Below are 5,980 nucleotides of genomic sequence, written 5' to 3'. Positions count from 1 at the left end.
AAAAAAAAAAAAAAAGAATATGGGTATAGGTGGCACAATTCTTAATCTGATTTTAGCCATCTATGACAAACCCACAGCTAGTATTATACTGAATGGAGTAAAACTGAGAGTTTCTCCACTTAGAAATGAAAACAGACAAGGTTGTCCTTTATCATCACTAGTATTCAACATAGTGCTGGAAGTTCTAGTCAATACAGTCAGGCAAGAGAAGGACATAAAGGGCACCAAATGAGGGCAAAGGAGATCTAACTCTTGCTCTTTGTTGACTAAATGATCTTATACTTAGAGACCCCCCAAAGACTCAACTACAAGACTCCTGGAAGTCATCAAAAAATACAGCAATGTTTCAGGATATAAAATCAATGCCCACATATCAGTGGCCTTTGTATATGCCAATAACAGCCAAGATGAGAAGCTAATCAAGGACACAATTCCCTTCACAGTAGCTTAAAAAAAATGAAATACCTAGGAATATACCTAGCAAAAGAGGTGAAGGACCTTACCTAGAAAATTATGAAACCTTAAGAAAAGAATTAGCAGAAGATATTAACAAATGGAAGAACATACTATGCTCATGGCTGGGAATAAGCAACATTGTGAAAATGTTTACATTACCCAAAGCAATCTACAAACTCAGAGCAACCCCCATTAAAATACCATCATCATATTTTCAAGATTTGGAAAAAAGAATTCTTCATTTTGTATGGAATCAGAAGAAACTCCTATTGCCTTGCTATAGCCAAGACAATTCTTAGTAATAAAAATAAAGATTGGGGTATAATCATACCAGACTTTTGGCTATACTATAAGGTCATAATGATCAAAACAGCATAGTACTGGCACAAAAAAATAGAGACACTGACATTTGGAACTGAATAGAAAACCATGAGATGAAACTGACATCTTATAGCCACATGATCTTTGATAAGCCAAACAAGGGGAAAAGAATCCCTATTCGATAAATGGTTCTGGGAGAACTGGATAACCACATGTAAAGGACTAAAACTGGACCCACACTTCTCACTACTTACAAAAAAATGACTCAATATGGATAAAAGATTTAAATCTAAGACATGAAAAAATAAAAATCCTCAAAGGACGTGTAGAGAAAACATTTGAAGATATTGGCCTGGGGAAAGATTTTATGAAGAAGACTTCTTTGGCCGTTGCAACAACAACAGAAATAAACAAATGGGGCTTAATTAAACTGAAAGCTTCTGTACAGCTAAGGAGACAACAACCAAAGCAAATAGACAACCTTAAGAATGAGAAAAACTATTTGCATATTATGAATCAGACAAAAGCTTGATAACTAGGATGTATAGAGAACTCAAATTAAACAACAACAACAACAACAAGACCCCCAAATCCCATAGATCACTGGGCAAGAGACATGAATAGAACCTTCTCTAAAGGAGACAGACTAATGGCTAACAAACATACAAAAAAATGCTCATCAACCCTAATCATCAGAGAAATGTAAATCAAAACTACCCTGAGATATCACCTAACCCTAATGAGAATGGCCCATATCAGAAAGTCTCAAAGCTGCAGATGCTGGCATGGATGTGGAGAGAAGGGAACACTTCTACACTGCTGGTGGGGCTGCAAACTAATACAACCTGTTTGGAAGGAAGTATGGAGAAACCTCAAAGAACTCAAATTAGACCACCCTTTTGATCCTGCAATCCCATTACTAGGAATTGACTCAGAAGGAAAAAAAAAATCTTTCTATCACAAGGATATTTGCACTAGACTGTTTATTGCAGCTCAATTTATAATCACCAAAATGTGGAAACAACCTAAACGCCCACCAACCCAGGAATGGATTAACAAACTATGGTATATGTGTACCATGGAATAGAATTCAGCCACTAAAAAGGTGGAGACTTCAATTTTTTGTATTAACCTCTATGGAGGTGGAACACATTCTTCTTAGCAAAGCATCACAAGAATGGAGAAGTAAGAATATAATGTACTCAATTCTAATTTGAAGCCAGTAGATGAGGTAATACAAGGGGGTTTGAGGGGAATGAGGGAGCAGGGAGAAAGGAACAGAGAGGAGGATGGGGGGTCATAATGAATGGCACACCTCTTGGGGCTGAGACACGATCCTAAGAGGGACTCTGTAACAACAACAACAAAAAAGATGGAACTAGTGCCAACATGACACAGCTGGTCTGGTCAGTTTAGCTCCTGCCTGACCTTCACCCCTGGTCTCCCATTCTTATTGTTTGGTAAATTTTGCTTCCATTGTAAAGATGCCCATCTTGAGGAGTTTAGGTGGATTCATTTAGGAAATTACCTTTTGAATTAGAATATTATAATAATTCACTGAGTTATGCTAATTATTATTTAAAATAAGGGTCAATGTGGTCTTTGCTTTGAACTTCTATGTATAAAACTGTGATTTTGGAAATGGAAGAACAGTCTTGGAGAGGCCACTCTCATTGTTATCAAGAATCACCAGCCTTCTGACAAATAAAGTTTGGTGGTCCTATCCCCAACTGGCTGACTGTGACAGGCAACCAGACCCTGTTTGTGTGGTAACACCCTGAGTGTTTGAATTCTATGGTAGAAGGAATCCAAGTTTCTAAAAAGGACGAATCAGAGCATAACCACTCCTCAACATAATTCATACTGGCCTCTAAAGCAAAAATTCATCTATGTTGTGAAAATATGCTAATGCCACTAAATTTTACTAAAGGTAAAATTATTTATATATATATATGAATACATATGTATATATATAAAAAAACATATATACATGTGTATAATGTATGTGAAATATGTCTATGAAACATATATATATATATACTTACATATAATAAGTGTTTTATATATGTGTATGTTTTATATACATATAAACACACACAGAGGATGACACCCCCCCAAAATCCTACCCCAAACCCAAGGATTTTGGAACATGTCTCCTGTAGTCTTAGAATATGGATTATATAACCCATATACTCTTTAATGTAGTTGTAGCTAATGTAATGTAGCTCGGTTTGTTAGTAATTTGACTGTATGTGCATGATAACAGTAATCGTTGCTTTTCTTTGGTAAAAGTTTTTTGTTCATTTTGCTTATCATTTTCTAAGTACTTTTAAAAGGTGTCTTTATGAAGTTTGCTATCCTAGCAATAAAATTCTAGACTTTTGAAAAAATATATATGTATACAGATTTTAAGAAAAGAAAAACCTGTAGGTGTAGGAGTTTAGGTCCTCCTGTCTATGGGTGCCGTGTTCTGGGGTCTTAAATTGATCTTGGAGCTGGTTTATTAGCTTCAGTGCAAGAAAACCCCTCCACTATTGATGGGGACAATTGTACATGACACTGAGCCCCTGTAGAAAATGGATTTAGTATTTGTTTTCTGAAGAAAATGAATGTTCCATTCCACCATAAGCAAGAAACATGGAGTGTGGTGAGCTTTCACTACTGGGAAAAGGGGACTGAAATCTCAACCCCAGGGTGTATGCAGGCTATGTTCTGCTTGTGCCTAGTCTGGCCCCACCCATGCGGGTGGCCTCCACAACACCTGTCCCTCCCTGGCTCTCTCTCTCAAGGCTGCCTTCTCCTGCTGCCATGGAGAACCTATAAAAACTAATGTTTCCAGAGAAAGCGTGTGTGTGCAAAAGTGAGAGGGACCCCTTCTGTCCTAGCAATGAACTTGAGCTGTGCATGAGCTAATTGGCTAGAAATACCCTCTAATTAAGGAACATACAAAAGCTTTAGATCCCTCTGCAGCTCAGCCTCCAAACTTAATTCTTTATTAAAGGAGCAATGTGTTCATTAAATAGATCATTTATGGGAATATATATCCAATAATGTGGTAACTACAACTTAATAGCAGTAATTGTGATTACAAGTCCCATTATCTCTCCTTCACTTTATAGTAAGGATGGGGTTATTACGTATGTATATATAAAAGGCATATAATCACTTAATAACATAAAAGAAAATATGAACCATTCTGTTATGAAGTTTTCAGAGTAAATCTCACTTTAGTCAGTGACCTAAATATTTCTCTTTGAAATTTTTTTTTTCTGTACAATTTAGGAAGAACTAATAGCATTAAAACTCAGAACGTATTTCATAACTGGCAGCAAACAGAGCAGCTAGATTTCTCCAACTCACTGAACAAACGTGATATTAAGTGGTGCTCACAGAATACATCTTGGGATCAACAGAAAGCCTTTCTCTCAGACCCACATGATGTAATGAAATTCATGCTATAAATTAAAGATTAGTATATGTACTTGTTTCGACTCAAAATACAAGATGACAGCAAACGGATTACCTTGACAGATGTACGGGGAAATCGCATTAGGTTCTCCCAGGTAATATAAACAAAGATGGTTAATAAGAAATATGATAAAATTCTAGGCAACAGGGTTTCAGAAAAAATCATTGATCTAATAGAATATTGCCAGCAAAGGAATACACAAAGCACACTCAAAACAGCACCGCTAAGAGAGGCAGAATTTTCACCTGCTGAAGCCCCCACAGACTCTAGGTATGAAAAAATCACTTGGGATGAGAATTAAAAGAACTTACAGAAGGTGAGAGACTCAGTGTCAGAACCAGGACATTTTATACTTTTTTCCTTTGGATACTCAAACTACTCTCTCTCTCTCTCTCTCTTTCTGTTTTCCTTTTTCTCTCTCTTTGTATGTGTGTGTATATATACATATATATAGAGAGAAAGATATGTAAACATATCACATATAAAACTATGTACAACAACTACGAACCCTGCCAGACAATGAGTGTATTAAGTAAAAGCATTTATGCCTCAGTGGGGAGAAAGAGGATCAATGCTCAGTCCTGGCCCATTGTCACATACGAATCTGGACTCAGAGGGGTCAAACCCTGAGATTTTAAGAGAATCTGGAAATTTAGATTTTGTTTTTATGTCAAGTCTCTCAGTTTTAAATTTTGGCAACTGATATAAAAAACCTTTAGACTGCATGTTAGAGCCAGACTGTGGTTCCCTCTTATGGCCAGTGACTTTTCCCTGAGAGCTGAGAAAGGAAAGCTCGGCTGTGGTTAAGCCAGGAGGCAGCGAACTACGGCTGCCAGGTTCCCCTCGGGACAGTGCTGCTGCTCCACTCGGCTGATTCCTGTGAGTGTTGTTCTGCACTAATCTTGAATTCTCTTCTGCGGACAGACCGAGATTGCAGGTTGCTTTTCTCATCCCCTGAGGCTACCCTGACTTCTGACTTTTGCCAAAAGTGTGGCTTTGGGTAGACAGTCTAGCTTCTCTGTGTCTCTTTAACTGGACCTTGGAAATAGGACAGATTTTTGTCCTGGATTGGTAATCTGTGATACTTGTCTATCTGAGAGATATAGGAGACATGTGTTTACACCATCTAAGACCACTGGACTCCACTCAGCTTTGAAAAACCACACATCCTCCCATCCCCTCCCAGCAGTTGTAAGACTGCTGTGAATACTAAGGGCTTTGTGTTTGGTGATCTTAGCTATTCCTTATTTAACAAACACTCAGTGAGTACTTGTGATGTTCTAATTATTGGTGTTACAGATGTGGACAGCAATCTACAAAATCAAAAGAGCTTCTGGCATCAGTTTGTTTAAAAACCCAATTAACAAAAATACCCTTAATGCTTCTCCCTTTCAAACAGACATCAGAACCCCTTTACAGAATTTAAAAGTCACACTTTCTTTTGTTCTTCAGAACAAAAATACTGGGACCTTCCTTTTGTTTTCAAAGGCATATCTGTTCTCCTTTTTTAAAAAATATATTGACCTCTTTTCAAATGCATATTAAATTTCATTTCACAGTTATATTTCTAACGAATAAAAAAGTTCTTTCTCCTCTGAAGAGCAGAAAGAATGTTTTTCCAAACATTCAGGGAATGGGAAAAATTGGGAGTGAATTCAGGTATAAAAGAAAGCTTCCAGGGTGGCACCTGTGGCTCAAAGGAGTAGGGTGCTAGCCCCATATGCCAGAGGTGGC

The sequence above is a fragment of the Otolemur garnettii genome, unplaced genomic scaffold (assembly GCF_000181295.1).
Source record: "Otolemur garnettii isolate 467f Iridium unplaced genomic scaffold, OtoGar3 scaffold00099, whole genome shotgun sequence".
Lineage (NCBI taxonomy): Eukaryota > Metazoa > Chordata > Mammalia > Primates > Galagidae > Otolemur > Otolemur garnettii.
The sequence above is the reverse complement of the archived record's forward strand: the minus strand, read 5'-3'. Positions refer to the sequence as shown.